The sequence below is a fragment of the Bombus terrestris genome, chromosome 13, assembly GCF_910591885.1.
Source record: "Bombus terrestris chromosome 13, iyBomTerr1.2, whole genome shotgun sequence".
Classification (NCBI taxonomy): Eukaryota; Metazoa; Arthropoda; class Insecta; order Hymenoptera; family Apidae; genus Bombus; species Bombus terrestris.
In genome coordinates, this window is record NC_063281.1 from 3628122 (window position 1) to 3649939 (window position 21818).

Sequence of the window (21818 nt, forward strand, 5' to 3'; positions counted from 1 at the left end):
CGGTATATACTATTACGTATTAACGTATAACGTTATATAGTATTAACATATCACGTATAACGTTGTATATTATTACGTACTAACGTATAACGTTATATACTATTACTATATAACGTATAACGTTATATACTATTACTATATAACGCATAACGTTATATACTATTACTATATAACGCATAACGTTATATACTATTACTATATAACGCATAACGTTATATAATATTACTATATAACGTATAACGTTATATACTATTACTATATAACGTATAACGTTATATACAATTACTATATAACGTATAACGTTATATACTATTACTATATAACGTATAACGTTATATACTATTACTATATAACGTATAACGATATATACTATTACGTATTAACGTATAACGTTATATAGTATTACCATATAACGTATAACGTTATATACTATTACTATATAACGCATAACGTTATATACTATTACTATATAACGCATAACGTTATATACTATTACTATATAACGCATAACGTTATATAATATTACTATATAACGTATAACGTTATATACTATTACTATATAACGTATAACGTTATATACAATTACTATATAACGCATAACGTTATATACTATTACTATATAACGTATAACGTTATATACTATTACTATATAACGCATAACGTTATATAATATTACTATATAACGTATAACGTTATATACTATTACTACATAACGTATAACGTTATATACTATTACTATATAACGTATAACGATATATACTATTACGTATTAACGTATAACGTTATATAGTATTAACATATCACGTATAACGTTGTATATTATTACGTACTAACGTATAACGTTATATACTATTACTATATAACGTATAACGTTATATACTATTACTATGTAACGTATAACGCTATATAGTATTACGTATTAACGTATAACGTTATATAGTATTACCATATCACGTACAACGTTGTACATTATTACGTACTAACGTATAACGTTATATAATATTACTATATAACGTATAACGTTATATACTATTACTATATAACGCATAACGTTATATACTATTACTATATAACGTATAACGATATATACTATTACGTATTAACGTATAACGTTATATACTATTACTATATAACGTATAACGATATATACTATTACGTATTAACGTATAACGTTACATAATATTACGTATTAACGTATAACGTTATATACTATTACTATATAACGTATAACGTTATATACTATTACTATATAACGTATAACGTTATATACTATTACTATATAACGCATAACGTTATATACTTATAGTATATAACGTATAACGTTATATACTATTACTATATAACGCATAACGTTATATACTATTACTATATAACGCATAACGTTATATACTATTACTATATAACGTATAACGATATATACTATTACGTATTAACGTATAGCGTTATATACTATTATTATATAACGTATAACGTTATATACTATTACTATATAACGTATAACGTTATATACTATTACTATATGACGTATAACGTTATATACTATTACTATATAACGTATAACGATATATACTATTCCGTACTATCGTATAACGTTATATACTATTACTGTATAACGCATAACGTTATATACTATTACTATATAACGTATAACGTTATATACTATTACTATATAACGCATAACGTTATATAATATTACTATATAACGTATAACGTTATATACTATTACTATATAACGCATAACGTTATATACTATTACTATATAACGTATAACGTTATATACTATTACTATATAACGTATAACGATATATACTATTACGTATTAACGTATAACGTTATATACTATTACAATATAACGTATAACGTTATATACTATTACTATATAACGTATAACGTTATATGCTATTACTATATAACGCATAACGTTATATACTATTACTATATAACGTATAACGATATATACTATTACTATATAACGTATGACGTTATATACTATTACTATATGACGTATATCGCTATATACTATTACTATATAACGTATAACGATATATACTATTACGTATTAACGTATAACGTTATATACTATTACTATATAACGCATAACGTTATATAATATTACTATATAACGTATAACGTTATATACTATTACTATATAACGTATAACGTTATATACTTATACTATATAACGTATAACGTTATATACTATTACTATATAACGTATAACGTTATATACTATTACTATATAACGTATAACGTTATATACTATTACTATATAACGTATAACGATATATACTATTCCGTACTATCGTATAACGTTATATACTATTACTATATAACGCATAACGTTATATACTATTACTATATAACGCATAACGTTATATACTATTACTATATAACGTATAACGTTATATACTATTACTATATAACGCATAACGTTATATAATATTACTATATAACGTATAACGTTATATACTATTACTATATAACGTATAACGTTATATACTATTACTATATAACGTATAACGTTATATACTATTACTATATAACGTATAACGTTATATAGTATTACCATATCACGTATAACGTTATATACTATTACTATATAACGTATAACGTTATATACTATTACTATATAACGTATAACGATATATACTATTCCGTACTATCGTATAACGTTATATACTATTACTGTATAACGCATAACGTTATATACTATTACTATATAACGTATAACGTTATATACTATTACTATATAACGCATAACGTTATATAATATTACTATATAACGTATAACGTTATATACTATTACTATATAACGCATAACGTTATATACTATTACTATATAACGTATAACGTTATATACTATTACTATATAACGTATAACGATATATACTATTACGTATTAACGTATAACGTTATATACTATTACAATATAACGTATAACGTTATATACTATTACTATATAACGTATAACGTTATATGCTATTACTATATAACGCATAACGTTATATACTATTACTATATAACGTATAACGATATATACTATTACTATATAACGTATGACGTTATATACTATTACTATATGACGTATATCGCTATATACTATTACTATATAACGTATAACGATATATACTATTACGTATTAACGTATAACGTTATATACTATTACTATATAACGCATAACGTTATATAATATTACTATATAACGTATAACGTTATATACTATTACTATATAACGTATAACGTTATATACTTATACTATATAACGTATAACGTTATATACTATTACTATATAACGTATAACGTTATATACTATTACTATATAACGTATAACGTTATATACTATTACTATATAACGTATAACGATATATACTATTCCGTACTATCGTATAACGTTATATACTATTACTATATAACGCATAACGTTATATACTATTACTATATAACGCATAACGTTATATACTATTACTATATAACGTATAACGTTATATACTATTACTATATAACGCATAACGTTATATAATATTACTATATAACGTATAACGTTATATACTATTACTATATAACGTATAACGTTATATACTATTACTATATAACGTATAACGTTATATACTATTACTATATAACGTATAACGTTATATAGTATTACCATATCACGTATAACGTTATATACTATTACTATATAACGTATAACGTTATATACTTATACTATATAACGTATGACGTTATATACTATTACTATATAACGTATAACGTTATATACTATTACTATATAACGTATAACGTTATATACTATTACTATATAACGTATAACGATATATACTATTCCGTACTATCGTATAACGTTATATACTATTACTATATAACGCATAACGTTATATACTATTACTATATAACGCATAACGTTATATACTATTACTATATAACGTATAACGATATATACTATTACTATATAACGTATGACGTTATATACTATTACTATATAACGTATAACGTTATATACTATTACTATATAACGCATAACGTTATATAATATTACTATATAACGTATAACGTTATATACTATTACTATATAACGTATAACGTTATATACTTATAGTATATAACGTATAACGTTATATACTATTACTATATAACGCATAACGTTATATACTATTACTATATAACGCATAACGTTATATACTATTACTATATAACGTATAACGATATATACTATTACGTATTAACGTATAGCGTTATATACTATTATTATATAACGTATAACGTTATATACTATTACTATATAACGTATAACGTTATATACTATTACTATATGACGTATAACGTTATATACTATTACTATATAACGTATAACGATATATACTATTCCGTACTATCGTATAACGTTATATACTATTACTGTATAACGCATAACGTTATATACTATTACTATATAACGTATAACGTTATATACTATTACTATATAACGCATAACGTTATATAATATTACTATATAACGTATAACGTTATATACTATTACTATATAACGCATAACGTTATATACTATTACTATATAACGTATAACGTTATATACTATTACTATATAACGTATAACGATATATACTATTACGTATTAACGTATAACGTTATATACTATTACAATATAACGTATAACGTTATATACTATTACTATATAACGTATAACGTTATATGCTATTACTATATAACGCATAACGTTGTATACTATTACTATATAACGTATAACGATATATACTATTACGTATTAACGTATAGCGTTATATACTATTATTATATAACGTATAACGTTATATACTATTACTATATAACGCATAACGTTATATACTATTACTATATAACGCATAACGTTATATACTATTACTATATAACGTATAACGATATATACTATTACGTATTAACGTATAGCGTTATATACTATTATTATATAACGTATAACGTTATATACTATTACTATATAACGTATAACGTTATATACTATTACTATATAACGTATAACGATATATACTATTCCGTACTATCGTATAACGTTATATACTATTACTATATAACGCATAACGTTATATACTATTACTACATAACGTATAACGTTATATACTTATACTATATAACGTATAACGTTATATACTATTACTATATAACGCATAACGTTATATAATATTACTATATAACGCATAACGTTATATACTATTACTATATAAAGTATAACGTTCTATACTGTTACTATATAACGCATAACGTTATATAATATTACTATATAACGTATAACGTTATATACCATTACTATATAACGTATAACGTTATATACTATTACTATATAACGTATAACGTTATATGCTATTACTATATAACGCATAACGTTATATAATATTACTATATAACGTATAACGTTATATACTATTACTATATAACGTATAACGTTATATACTTATAGTATATAACGTATAACGTTATATACTATTACTATATAACGCATAACGTTATATACTATTACTATATAACGCATAACGTTATATACTATTACTATATAACGTATAACGATATATACTATTACGTATTAACGTATAGCGTTATATACTATTATTATATAACGTATAACGTTATATACTATTACTATATAATGTATAACGTTATATACTATTACTATATAACGTATAACGTTATATACTATTACTATATAACGTATAACGATATATACTATTACGTATTAACGTATAACGTTATATACTATTACGTATTAACGTATAACGTCATATACTATTACTATATAACGTATAACGTTATATACTATTACTATATAACGTATAACGTTATATACTATTACTATATAACGTATAACGTTATATACTATTACTATATAACGTATAACGTTATATACTATTACTATATAACGTATAACGATATATACTATTCGGTACTATCGTATAGCGTTATATACTATTACTATATAACGTATAACGATATATACTATTACGTATTAACGTATAACGTTACATAATATTACGTATTAACGCATAACGTTATATACTATTACTATATAACGTATAACGTTATATAGTATTACCATATAACGTATAACGATATATACTATTACGTATTAACGTATAACGTTATATACTATTACTATATAACGTATAACGTTATATAATATTACCATATAACGTATAACGTTATATACTATTACTATATAACGTATAACGTTATATACTATTACTATAGAACGCATAACGTTATATAATATTACTATATAACGTATAACGTTATATACTATTACTTCATAACGTATAACGTTATATACTATTACTATATAACGTATAACGTTATATACTATTACTATATAACGTATAACGATATATACTATTCCGTACTATCGTATAACGTTATATACTATTACTATATAACGTATAACGTTATATACTATGACTATATAACGCATAACGTTATATAATATTATATAACGTTATATAATATATAATATTACTATATAACGTATAACGTTATATACTATTACTATATAACGTATAACGTTATATACTATTACTTCATAACGTATAACGTTATATACTATTACTATATAACGTATAACGTTATATACTATTACTATATAACGTATAACGATATATACTATTCCGTACTATCGTATAACGTTATATACTATTACTATATAACGCATAACGTTATATACTATTACTATATAACGCATAACGTTATATACTATTACTATATAACGTATAACGTTATATACTATTACTATATAACGCATAACGTTATATAATATTACTATATAACGTATAACGTTATATACTATTACTATATAACGTATAACGTTATATGCTATTACTATATAACGCATAACGTTATATAATATTACTATATAACGTATAACGTTATATACTATTACTATATAACGTATAACGTTATATACTATTACTATATAACGCATAACGTTATATAGTAATAGTATATAACGTATAACGTTATATACTATTACTATATAACGCATAACGTTATATACTATTACTATATAACGCATAACGTTATATACTATTACTATATAACGTATAACGATATATACTATTACGTATTAACGTATAGCGTTATATACTATTATTATATAACGTATAACGTTATATACTATTACTATATAACGTATAACGTTATATACTATTACTATATGACGTATAACGTTATATACTATTACTATATAACGTATAACGATATATACTATTCCGTACTATCGTATAACGTTATATACTATTACTGTATAACGCATAACGTTATATACTATTACTATATAACGTATAACGTTATATACTATTACTATATAACGCATAACGTTATATAATATTACTATATAACGTATAACGTTATATACTATTACTATATAACGCATAACGTTATATACTATTACTATATAACGTATAACGTTATATACTATTACTATATAACGTATAACGATATATACTATTACGTATTAACGTATAACGTTATATACTATTACAATATAACGTATAACGTTATATACTATTACTATATAACGTATAACGTTATATGCTATTACTATATAACGCATAACGTTATATACTATTACTATATAACGTATAACGATATATACTATTACTATATAACGTATGACGTTATATACTATTACTATATAACGTATAACGTTATATACTATTACTATATAACGCATAACGTTATATACTATTACTATATAACGCATAACGTTATATACTATTACTATATAACGTATAACGATATATACTATTACGTATTAACGTATAGCGTTATATACTATTATTATATAACGTATAACGTTATATACTATTACTATATAACGTATAACGTTATATACTATTACTATATGACGTATAACGTTATATACTATTACTATATAACGTATAACGATATATACTATTCCGTACTATCGTATAACGTTATATACTATTACTGTATAACGCATAACGTTATATACTATTACTATATAACGTATAACGTTATATACTATTACTATATAACGCATAACGTTATATAATATTACTATATAACGTATAACGTTATATACTATTACTATATAACGCATAACGTTATATACTATTACTATATAACGTATAACGTTATATACTATTACTATATAACGTATAACGATATATACTATTACGTATTAACGTATAACGTTATATACTATTACAATATAACGTATAACGTTATATACTATTACTATATAACGTATAACGTTATATGCTATTACTATATAACGCATAACGTTATATACTATTACTATATAACGTATAACGATATATACTATTACGTATTAACGTATAGCGTTATATACTATTATTATATAACGTATAACGTTATATACTATTACTATATAACGCATAACGTTATATACTATTACTATATAACGCATAACGTTATATACTATTACTATATAACGTATAACGATATATACTATTACGTATTAACGTATAACGTTATATAGTATTACCATATAACGTATAACGTTATATACTATTACTATATAACGCATAACGTTATATACTATTACTATATAACGCATAACGTTATATACTATTACTATATAACGCATAACGTTATATAATATTACTATATAACGTATAACGTTATATACTATTACTATATAACGTATAACGTTATATACAATTACTATATAACGCATAACGTTATATACTATTACTATATAACGTATAACGTTATATACTATTACTATATAACGTATAACGATATATACTATTACGTATTAACGTATAACGTTATATACTATTACAATATAACGTATAACGTTATATACTATTACTATATAACGTATAACGTTATATGCTATTACTATATAACGCATAACGTTATATACTATTACTATATAACGTATAACGATATATACTATTACTATATAACGTATGACGTTATATACTATTACTATATAACGTATAACGTTATATACTATTACTATATAACGCATAACGTTATATAATATTACTATATAACGTATAACGTTATATACTATTACTATATAACGTATAACGTTATATAGTAATAGTATATAACGTATAACGTTATATACTATTACTATATAACGCATAACGTTATATACTATTACTATATAACGCATAACGTTATATACTATTACTATATAACGTATAACGATATATACTATTACGTATTAACGTATAGCGTTATATACTATTATTATATAACGTATAACGTTATATACTATTACTATATAACGTATAACGTTATATACTATTACTATATGACGTATAACGTTATATACTATTACTATATAACGTATAACGATATATACTATTCCGTACTATCGTATAACGTTATATACTATTACTGTATAACGCATAACGTTATATACTATTACTATATAACGTATAACGTTATATACTATTACTATATAACGCATAACGTTATATAATATTACTATATAACGTATAACGTTATATACTATTACTATATAACGCATAACGTTATATACTATTACTATATAACGTATAACGTTATATACTATTACTATATAACGTATAACGATATATACTATTACGTATTAACGTATAACGTTATATACTATTACAATATAACGTATAACGTTATATACTATTACTATATAACGTATAACGTTATATGCTATTACTATATAACGCATAACGTTATATACTATTACTATATAACGTATAACGATATATACTATTACGTATTAACGTATAGCGTTATATACTATTATTATATAACGTATAACGTTATATACTATTACTATATAACGCATAACGTTATATACTATTACTATATAACGCATAACGTTATATACTATTACTATATAACGTATAACGATATATACTATTACGTATTAACGTATAGCGTTATATACTATTATTATATAACGTATAACGTTATATACTATTACTATATAACGTATAACGTTATATACTATTACTATATAACGTATAACGATATATACTATTCCGTACTATCGTATAACGTTATATACTATTACTATATAACGCATAACGTTATATACTATTACTACATAACGTATAACGTTATATACTTATACTATATAACGTATAACGTTATATACTATTACTATATAACGCATAACGTTATATACTATTACTATATAACGCATAACGTTATATACTATTACTATATAACGTATAACGATATATACTATTACGTATTAACGTATAGCGTTATATACTATTATTATATAACGCATAACGTTATATAATATTACTATATAACGCATAACGTTATATACTATTACTATATAAAGTATAACGTTCTATACTGTTACTATATAACGCATAACGTTATATAATATTACTATATAACGTATAACGTTATATACCATTACTATATAACGTATAACGTTATATACTATTACTATATAACGTATAACGTTATATGCTATTACTATATAACGCATAACGTTATATAATATTACTATATAACGTATAACGTTATATACTATTACTATATAACGTATAACGTTATATACTTATAGTATATAACGTATAACGTTATATACTATTACTATATAACGCATAACGTTATATACTATTACTATATAACGCATAACGTTATATACTATTACTATATAACGTATAACGATATATACTATTACGTATTAACGTATAGCGTTATATACTATTATTATATAACGTATAACGTTATATACTATTACTATATAATGTATAACGTTATATACTATTACTATATAACGTATAACGTTATATACTATTACTATATAACGTATAACGATATATACTATTACGTATTAACGTATAACGTTATATACTATTACGTATTAACGTATAACGTCATATACTATTACTATATAACGTATAACGTTATATACTATTACTATATAACGTATAACGTTATATACTATTACTATATAACGTATAACGTTATATACTATTACTATATAACGTATAACGTTATATACTATTACTATATAACGTATAACGATATATACTATTCGGTACTATCGTATAGCGTTATATACTATTACTATATAACGTATAACGATATATACTATTACGTATTAACGTATAACGTTACATAATATTACGTATTAACGCATAACGTTATATACTATTACTATATAACGTATAACGTTATATACTATTAGTATATAACGTATAACGATATATACTATTACGTATTAACGTATAACGTTATATACTATTACTATATAACGTATAACGTTATATAATATTACTATATAACGTATAACGTTATATACTATTACTATATAACGTATAACGTTATATACTATTACTATAGAACGCATAACGTTATATAATATTACTATATAACGTATAACGTTATATACTATTACTTCATAACGTATAACGTTATATACTATTACTATATAACGTATAACGTTATATACTATTACTATATAACGTATAACGATATATACTATTCCGTACTATCGTATAACGTTATATACTATTACTATATAACGTATAACGTTATATACTATGACTATATAACGCATAACGTTATATAATATTATATAACGTTATATAATATATAATATTACTATATAACGTATAACGTTATATACTATTACTATATAACGTATAACGTTATATACTATTACTTCATAACGTATAACGTTATATACTATTACTATATAACGTATAACGTTATATACTATTACTATATAACGTATAACGATATATACTATTCCGTACTATCGTATAACGTTATATACTATTACTATATAACGCATAACGTTATATACTATTACTATATAACGCATAACGTTATATACTATTACTATATAACGTATAACGTTATATACTATTACTATATAACGCATAACGTTATATAATATTACTATATAACGTATAACGTTATATACTATTACTATATAACGTATAACGTTATATGCTATTACTATATAACGCATAACGTTATATAATATTACTATATAACGTATAACGTTATATACTATTACTATATAACGTATAACGTTATATACTATTACTATATAACGCATAACGTTATATAGTAATAGTATATAACGTATAACGTTATATACTATTACTATATAACGCATAACGTTATATACTATTACTATATAACGCATAACGTTATATACTATTACTATATAACGTATAACGATATATACTATTACGTATTAACGTATAGCGTTATATACTATTATTATATAACGTATAACGTTATATACTATTACTATATAACGTATAACGTTATATACTATTACTATATGACGTATAACGTTATATACTATTACTATATAACGTATAACGATATATACTATTCCGTACTATCGTATAACGTTATATACTATTACTGTATAACGCATAACGTTATATACTATTACTATATAACGTATAACGTTATATACTATTACTATATAACGCATAACGTTATATAATATTACTATATAACGTATAACGTTATATACTATTACTATATAACGCATAACGTTATATACTATTACTATATAACGTATAACGTTATATACTATTACTATATAACGTATAACGATATATACTATTACGTATTAACGTATAACGTTATATACTATTACAATATAGCGTATAACGTTATATACTATTACTATATAACGTATAACGTTATATGCTATTACTATATAACGCATAACGTTATATACTATTACTATATAACGTATAACGATATATACTATTACTATATAACGTATGACGTTATATACTATTACTATATAACGTATAACGTTATATACTATTACTATATAACGCATAACGTTATATACTATTACTATATAACGCATAACGTTATATACTATTACTATATAACGTATAACGATATATACTATTACGTATTAACGTATAGCGTTATATACTATTATTATATAACGTATAACGTTATATACTATTACTATATAACGTATAACGTTATATACTATTACTATATGACGTATAACGTTATATACTATTACTATATAACGTATAACGATATATACTATTCCGTACTATCGTATAACGTTATATACTATTACTGTATAACGCATAACGTTATATACTATTACTATATAACGTATAACGTTATATACTATTACTATATAACGCATAACGTTATATAATATTACTATATAACGTATAACGTTATATACTATTACTATATAACGCATAACGTTATATACTATTACTATATAACGTATAACGTTATATACTATTACTATATAACGTATAACGATATATACTATTACGTATTAACGTATAACGTTATATACTATTACAATATAACGTATAACGTTATATACTATTACTATATAACGTATAACGTTATATGCTATTACTATATAACGCATAACGTTATATACTATTACTATATAACGTATAACGATATATACTATTACGTATTAACGTATAGCGTTATATACTATTATTATATAACGTATAACGTTATATACTATTACTATATAACGCATAACGTTATATACTATTACTATATAACGCATAACGTTATATACTATTACTATATAACGTATAACGATATATACTATTACGTATTAACGTATAGCGTTATATACTATTATTATATAACGTATAACGTTATATACTATTACTATATAACGTATAACGTTATATACTATTACTATATAACGTATAACGATATATACTATTCCGTACTATTGTATAACGTTATATACTATTACTATATAACGCATAACGTTATATACTATTACTACATAACGTATAACGTTATATACTTATACTATATAACGTATAACGTTATATACTATTACTATATAACGCATAACGTTATATAATATTACTATATAACGCATAACGTTATATACTATTACTATATAAAGTATAACGTTCTATACTGTTACTATATAACGCATAACGTTATATAATATTACTATATAACGTATAACGTTATATACCATTACTATATAACGTATAACGTTATATACTATTACTATATAACGTATAACGTTATATGCTATTACTATATAACGCATAACGTTATATAATATTACTATATAACGTATAACGTTATATACTATTACTATATAACGTATAACGTTATATACTTATAGTATATAACGTATAACGTTATATACTATTACTATATAACGCATAACGTTATATACTATTACTATATAACGCATAACGTTATATACTATTACTATATAACGTATAACGATATATACTATTACGTATTAACGTATAGCGTTATATACTATTATTATATAACGTATATCGTTATATACTATTACTATATAATGTATAACGTTATATACTATTACTATATAACGTATAACGTTATATACTATTACTATATAACGTATAACGATATATACTATTACGTATTAACGTATAACGTTATATACTATTACGTATTAACGTATAACGTCATATACTATTACTATATAACGTATAACGTTATATACTATTACTATATAACGTATAACGTTATATACTATTACTATATAACGTATAACGTTATATACTATTACTATATAACGTATAACGATATATACTATTCGGTACTATCGTATAGCGTTATATACTATTACTATATAACGTATAACGATATATACTATTACGTATTAACGTATAACGTTACATAATATTACGTATTAACGCATAACGTTATATACTATTACTATATAACGTATAACGTTATATACTATTACTATATAACGTATAACGATATATACTATTACGTATTAACGTATAACGTTATATACTATTACTATATAACGTATAACGTTATATAATATTACTATATAACGTATAACGTTATATACTATTACTATATAACGTATAACGTTATATACTATTACTATAGAACGCATAACGTTATATAATATTACTATATAACGTATAACGTTATATACTATTACTTCATAACGTATAACGTTATATACTATTACTATATAACGTATAACGATATATACTATTACGTATTAACGTATAACGTTATATAGTATTACCATATAACGTATAACGTTATATACTATTACTATATGACGTATATCGCTATATACTATTACTATATAACGTATAACGATATATACTATTACTACATAACGTATAACGTTATATACTATTACTATATAACGTATAACGATATATACTATTACGTATTAACGTATAACGTTATATAGTATTAACATATCACGTATAACGTTGTATATTATTACGTACTAACGTATAACGTTATATACTATTACTATATAACGTATAACGTTATATACTATTACTATGTAACGTATAACGCTATATAGTATTACGTATTAACGTATAACGTTATATAGTATTACCATATCACGTACAACGTTGTACATTATTACGTACTAACGTATAACGTTATATAATATTACTATATAACGTATAACGTTATATAGTATTACTATATAACGCATAACGTTATATACTATTACTATATAACGTATAACGATATATACTATTACGTATTAACGTATAACGTTATATACTATTACTATATAACGTATAACGATATATACTATTACGTATTAACGTATAACGTTACATAATATTACGTATTAACGTATAACGTTATATACTATTACTATATAACGTATAACGTTATATACTATTACTATATAACGTATAACGTTATATACTATTACTATATAACGCATAACGTTATATACTTATAGTATATAACGTATAACGTTATATACTATTACTATATAACGCATAACGTTATATACTATTACTATATAACGCATAACGTTATATACTATTACTATATAACGTATAACGATATATACTATTACGTATTAACGTATAGCGTTATATACTATTATTATATAACGTATAACGTTATATACTATTACTATATAACGTATAACGTTATATACTATTACTATATGACGTATAACGTTATATACTATTACTATATAACGTATAACGATATATACTATTCCGTACTATCGTATAACGTTATATACTATTACTGTATAACGCATAACGTTATATACTATTACTATATAACGTATAACGTTATATACTATTACTATATAACGCATAACGTTATATAATATTACTATATAACGTATAACGTTATATACTATTACTATATAACGCATAACGTTATATACTATTACTATATAACGTATAACGATATATACTATTACGTATTAACGTATAACGTTATATACTATTACAATATAACGTATAACGTTATATACTATTACTATATAACGTATAACGTTATATGCTATTACTATATAACGCATAACGTTATATACTATTACTATATAACGTATAACGATATATACTATTACTATATAACGTATGACGTTATATACTATTACTATATAACGTATAACGTTATATACTATTACTATATAACGCATAACGTTATATAATATTACTATATAACGTATAACGTTATATACTATTACTATATAACGTATAACGTTATATACTTATAGTATATAACGTATAACGTTATATACTATTACTATATAACGCATAACGTTATATACTATTACTATATAACGCATAACGTTATATACTATTACTATATAACGTATAACGATATATACTATTACGTATTAACGTATAGCGTTATATACTATTATTATATAACGTATAACGTTATATACTATTACTATATAACGTATAACATTATATACTATTACTATATGACGTATAACGTTATATACTATTACTATATAACGTATAACGATATATACTATTCCGTACTATCGTATAACGTTATATACTATTACTGTATAACGCATAACGTTATATACTATTACTATATAACGTATAACGTTATATACTATTACTATATAACGCATAACGTTATATAATATTACTATATAACGTATAACGTTATATACTATTACTATATAACGCATAACGTTATATACTATTACTATATAACGTATAACGTTATATACTATTACGTATTAACGTATAACGTTATATACTATTACAATATAACGTATAACGTTATATACTATTACTATATAACGTATAACGTTATATGCTATTACTATATAACGCATAACGTTATATACTATTACTATATAACGTATAACGATATATACTATTACGTATTAACGTATAGCGTTATATACTATTATTATATAACGTATAACGTTATATACTATTACTATATAACGCATAACGTTATATACTATTACTATATAACGCATAACGTTATATACTATTACTATATAACGTATAACGATATATACTATTACGTATTAACGTATAGCGTTATATACTATTATTATATAACGTATAACGTTATATACTATTACTATATAACGTATAACGTTATATACTATTACTATATAACGTATAACGATATATACTATTCCGTACTATCGTATAACGTTATATACTATTACTATATAACGCATAACGTTATATACTATTACTACATAACGTATAACGTTATATACTTATACTATATAACGTATAACGTTATATACTATTACTATATAACGCATAACGTTATATAATATTACTATATAACGCATAACGTTATATACTATTACTATATAAAGTATAACGTTCTATACTGTTACTATATAACGCATAACGTTATATAATATTACTATATAACGTATAACGTTATATACCATTACTATATAACGTATAACGTTATATACTATTACTATATAACGTATAACGTTATATGCTATTACTATATAACGCATAACGGTATATAATATTACTATATAACGTATAACGTTATATACTATTACTATATAACGTATAACGTTATATACTTATAGTATATAACGTATAACGTTATATACTATTACTATATAACGCATAACGTTATATACTATTACTATATAACGCATAACGTTATATACTATTACTATATAACGTATAACGATATATACTATTACGTATTAACGTATAGCGTTATATACTATTATTATATAACGTATAACGTTATATACTATTACTATATAATGTATAACGTTATATACTATTACTATATAACGTATAACGTTATATACTATTACTATATAACGTATAACGATATATACTATTACGTATTAACGTATAACGTTATATACTATTACGTATTAACGTATAACGTCATATACTATTACTATATAACGTATAACGTTATATACTATTACTATATAACGTATAACGTTATATACTATTACTATATAACGTATAACGTTATATACTATTACTATATAACGTATAACGTTATATACTATTACTATATAACGTATAACGATATATACTATTCGGTACTATCGTATAGCGTTATATACTATTACTATATAACGTATAACGATATATACTATTACGTATTAACGTATAACGTTACATAATATTACGTATTAACGCATAACGTTATATACTATTACTATATAACGTATAACGTTATATACTATTACTATATAACGTATAACGATATATACTATTACGTATTAACGTATAACGTTATATAATATTACTATATAACGTATAACGTTATATAATATTACTATATAACGTATAACGTTATATACTATTACTATATAACGTATAACGTTATATACTATTACTATAGAACGCATAACGTTATATAATATTACTATATAACGTATAACGTTATATACTATTACTTCATAACGTATAACGTTATATACTATTACTATATAACGTATAACGTTATATACTATTACTATATAACGTATAACGATATATACTATTCCGTACTATCGTATAACGTTATATACTATTACTATATAACGTATAACGTTATATACTATGACTATATAACGCATAACGTTATATAATATTATATAACGTTATATAATATATAATATTACTATATAACGTATAACGTTATATACTATTACTATATAACGTATAACGTTATATACTATTACTTCATAACGTATAACGTTATATACTATTACTATATAACGTATAACGTTATATACTATTACTATATAACGTATAACGATATATACTATTCCGTACTATCGTATAACGTTATATACTATTACTATATAACGCATAACGTTATATACTATTACTATATAACGCATAACGTTATATACTATTACTATATAACGTATAACGTTATATACTATTACTATATAACGCATAACGTTATATAATATTACTATATAACGTATAACGTTATATACTATTACTATATAACGTATAACGTTATATGCTATTACTATATAACGCATAACGTTATATAATATTACTATATAACGTATAACGTTATATACTATTACTATATAACGTATAACGTTATATACTTATAGTATATAACGTATAACGTTATATACTATTACTATATAACGCATAACGTTATATACTATTACTATATAACGCATAACGTTATATACTATTACTATATAACGTATAACGATATATACTATTACGTATTAACGTATAGCGTTATATACTATTATTATATAACGTATAACGTTATATACTATTACTATATAACGTATAACGTTATATACTATTACTATATAACGTATAACGATATATACTATTCCGTACTATCGTATAACGTTATATACTATTACTGTATAACGCATAACGTTATATACTATTACTATATAACGTATAACGTTATATACTATTACTATATAACGTATAACGTTATATACTATTACTATATAACGTATAACGTTATATACTATTACTATATAACGTATAACGTTATATACTATTACGTAATAACGTATAACGCTATATAGTATTACGTATTAACGTATAACGTTATCTAGTATTACCATATCACGTACAACGTTGTACATTATTACGTACTAACGTATAACGTTATATAATATTACTATATAACGTATAACGTTATATACTATTACTATATAACGCATAACGTTATATACTATTACTATATAACGTATAACGATATATACTATTACGTATTAACGTATAACGTTATATACTATTACTATATAACGTATAACGATATATACTATTACGTATTAACGTATAACGTTACATAATATTACGTATTAACGTATAACGTTATATACTATTACTATATAACGTATAACGTTATATACTATTACTATATAACGTATAACGTTATATACTATTACTATATAACGCATAACGTTATATACTATTACTATACAACGTATAACGTTATATACTATTACTATATAACGCATAACGTTATATACTATTACTACATAACGTATAACGTTATATACTTATACTATATTACGGATGACGTTATATACTATTACTATATAACGCATAACGTTATATACTATTACTACATAACGTATAACGTTATATACTTATACTATATAACGTATAACGTTATATACTATTACTATATAACGCATAACGTTATATAATATTTCTATATAAAGCATAACGTTATATACTATTACTATATAAAGTATAACGTTCTATACTGTTACTATATAACGCATAACGTTATATAATATTACTATATAACGTATAACGTTATATACTATTACTATATAACGTATAACGTTATATACTATTACTATATAACGTATAACGATATATACTATTACGTATTAACGTATAACGTTATATACTATTACGTATTAACGTATAACGTCATATACTATTACTATATAACGTATAACGTTATATACTATTACTATATAACGTATAACGTTATATACTATTACTATATAACGTATAACGTTATATACTATTACTATATAACGTATAACGATATATACTATTCCGTACTATCGTATAACGTTATATACTATTACTATATAACGTATAACGATATATACTATTACGTATTAACGTATAACGATATATACTATTACGTATTAACGTATAACGTTACATAATATTACGTATTAACGTATAACGTTATATACTATTACTATATAACGTATAACGTTATATACTATTACTATATAACGTATAACGTTATATACTATTACTATATAACGTATAACGTTATATACTATTACTATATAACGCATAACGTTATATACTATTACTATATAACGTATAACGATATATACTATTACGTATTAACGTATAACGTTATATACTATTACTATATAACGTATAACGTTATATACCATTACTATATAACGTATAACGTTGTATACTATTACTATATAACGTATAACGTTATATACTATTACCATATAACGTATAACGTTATATACTATTACTATATAACGCATAACGTCATATACTATTACCATATAACGTATAGCGTTATATACTATTACTATATAACGTATAACGTTATGTACTATTACTATATAACGCATAACGTTATATAATATTACTATATAACGCATAACGTTATATAATATTACTATATAACGTATAACGTTATATACTATTACTATATAACGTATAACGTTATATACTATTACTATATAACGTATAACGTTATATACTATTACTATATAACGCATAACGTTATATACTATTACTATATAACGTATAACGATATATACTATTACGTATTAACTTATAACGTTATATACTATTACTATATAACGTATATCGTTATATACCATTACTATATAACGTATAACGTTGTATACTATTACTATATAACGTATAACGTTATATACTATTACTATATAACGTATAACGTTATATACTATTACTATATAACGTATAACGATATATACTATTCCGTACTATCGTATAACGTTATATACTATTACTATATAACGCATAACGTTATATACTATTACTATATAACGTATAACGTTATATACTATTACTATATAACGCATAACGTTATATAATATTACTATATAACGTATAACGTTATATACTATTACC